The sequence below is a fragment of the Struthio camelus genome, chromosome 31 (assembly GCF_040807025.1).
Source record: "Struthio camelus isolate bStrCam1 chromosome 31, bStrCam1.hap1, whole genome shotgun sequence".
In the NCBI taxonomy this organism is placed as follows: Eukaryota; Metazoa; Chordata; class Aves; order Struthioniformes; family Struthionidae; genus Struthio; species Struthio camelus.
Window position 1 is genome coordinate 795,566 of NC_090972.1, and position 2,500 is coordinate 798,065.

Here is a 2,500-nt window from a genome sequence, read left to right on the forward strand (position 1 = left end):
CGTTGCCGATGCCGACGGCACTGAACACCGGTGTGGTCCCCTGCCCGCCGTGTCCCGGTTGCCGTGCGTGAACCCGAGTTCACCTGTCCCGCACTCTGCGCCACAGGGCCGAGCATGGGGCTCGGCCCGCCGGCGGGTGTACGGCCCTCCCGAGGCCCGCTAGCGCGGGGGCTCGCTCGCCGAAAGCCCGCCGCCGATTCCCCGCCGCCGGTGGGGGACCGTCCCCGTCTGCCCTCTCGCCTCCGCTGGCGCCCGCCGCCGGTGCCCGTCTCCGAGCGCCGCCCCCGCCCCTTCGCCCGACGGTGATCCGCCGCCGCCGGGGCAGGGGAGGGTCCGGCCCGGGGGAGGGCCCGGCAGAGCGGGCGGCAGTGCGTGGGAGGGTCGGCGGGGCTTGCTCCCCCGGTGCCCGCGGGAGGAAGCGGCGGGTGGAGACGCGAGCGAGATCGCATTCCGGGTTGGGACGGGTCCCACGGGTCCCCACTCCTAAGCTGTGGGGGGCGGACCCGGGGCGGGCTGCGGCGGAGCAGCCCGTCTAGCAGAGGCGGTGCGGACAGGCGTTCCGGGACGGCGCGCGGGGCGGGCGCCGCGCCGCGGCGGACCCCAAGCGGGGGCGTCGCGCGAGGCCACGCGAGGCGACGTGTCGTGCCCGAGCGGGCGGCCCAAACCACGGCTCTCCTCCCGGGCGCAGCTGCCACCCGGCGCCGGGTTACTGAGGGAAACCCCGGGCCCCGGGAGGAGGACGAGGTCGTGGCGGTGGGTGTCGGGCGCACCCCGCGGGTGGACGCTCCGCCGAGGGGCGCTGGAGCCGGCTGGCGGGTGCCGGGTTCCCCTCCGCGCCCCGCCTCGTCGCTGCCGCTGAGGCTGCCGCCGTCGCCGCGAGGCGGCGGTGGCCCGGCGGCGGGCGGCGGCGGGGGAGGCACCCCCGCGGGGATTTCAGGTCGTTTCCCTCACCCCAGGGCCAGGTACCTAGCGTCCGCGCTTCTCCTGCCTCCCCTCGGTGACCCACCCGTGTGGTCCCGTGTGCCAGCGTGCTCCTCCCGGGCGCTGCGCTGCGCGTGCCGCACCGGCCGTGCCCTGCCGGCCTTCCACGCTTCCTCCTCCCCTCCCTTCCCCCCCCCCCCACACCGCTCCAGCCGCCCCACGCCGTGCCGTGTGGGGGCCGCGCTGCGAGTCGGCCGGGCCGGGGGCGGCGGGGGGCGGCGGGGGGGGGGGGCGCGCTGGGAGGAAGGAGGAGGGCCTCCGGCCACCGCGGCCGCCGGTAGCGGCCCCCCCGGGTAGGGATGGCCATGGGCCCCGGGCTCCGGGCCCGAGGGTTCTCGGTCGGAGAGCCGGGCGGGGGTTTAAAGACTCGGGCGGCCCGATGCGACCCGGGGGGCAGCCGGGCGTGCTGCCGGAGGGGCCGGGGGGTCGGCGCGCGCGGGCGCCGCACCCCCCCATGCCCGCCGGCGCGGCCCGTGCATGCCCCGCGGGCAGCCGGGACGGAGAGGGGTACCCTGCCCCCTCTCTCCGCGGTCTGGTCTCGGCGGAGAGACGCCGCGCGGTCGGCTTGCGCCGGCCTGCCTCGAACGCGCGACCCCGGCGCGAGCGCGTGCTCGCCGCCGGGACGGCGAGCCCCCACCGCGGGTGGTGCGGACGCCGAGCCCCAGCGCATCCCTTCTCCTCCCTGGCCGGTGCTCTCAGTCTCCCGCCGTGGCCGTCGGCGGCACCCTTCCTTCCCTCCCCCCCCGCCCTGCCCCGGCACTCCGCCATCCGGCGCGCCTGCCTCGCTCTGCCCGACCCGGCTTCGCTGGGCGGCAGGCGGGCGGCGGGCGGGCGGGCGGGGGCGGCCCCTCCCGGTCTCCGCGTGGAGGCGGGGAGAGCGGGCGCCGTTCCCCGTCCGTCCCGCCTCGCCCGTCTGCCTGCCGCCAGGCGTCTGCCCGCGGAAGGGACGGGCGAGTGCGTGGCGTCGCTCGGGAGGCTGCGTGTGTGCAGGCGGGTGTTGGGTGCCGTCTCCGGGGCGGCGGAGCTGGAGGCCGGTGAGGCGAGCGAAGGAGCTCGGAAGCGTGCGGCTGGCGGGTCGCGGGCGCGCGGGCAGCGGGTGGCGCCGCTCCCAGCGGCGGCCGGGCTCCGACGCCGGGGCTCCGCGGGGACCCACACCCCGGTCCCTGAGGCAGGTGGCGCGGCTGGCGCGCCGCTCCCTGCTGGGCCAGGCCGAGCCGGGCGCCTGGGCCGGACTCGAAGCGAGAAAGGGGTTGTCCCAGGTCGGGAGCGAGGGCTCCCCGCCCCTCTCGTTCGGGTCTGTTCTCCCCCCCCCCCCCCTTTTTTTTTCCCTCTGTGCTTGTACGGTCAGTGAGGCGTGCCCTCTCTCTCCGCTGTCCCTTGCTCAGCAGCCGGCGTCGGCGTGAGGAGGGAGGCAGAGCGGATGGGGGCCCTCAGGGGGCTGCGAAAGCTGCCCGGTCCCCCCGCGCGCGCGGTGGGGACCGAAACCGAGACAACTCTTAGCGGTGGATCACTCGGCTCG

At 78.5% G+C, this 2,500-nt stretch overlaps 1 non-coding gene across 1 annotated transcript in view; it reads left to right on the forward strand.

The window, feature by feature from the left end:
- Positions 1–2,472: 2,472 nt before the first annotated feature.
- LOC138063101 (5.8S ribosomal RNA) overlaps positions 2,473–2,500 on the forward strand; it is a 153-nt gene continuing 125 nt past the window's right edge. The window contains exon 1 of the ribosomal RNA XR_011136694.1: positions 2,473–2,500. This exon is cut by the window's right edge and continues 125 nt beyond it. This is a non-coding gene — a ribosomal RNA (5.8S ribosomal RNA).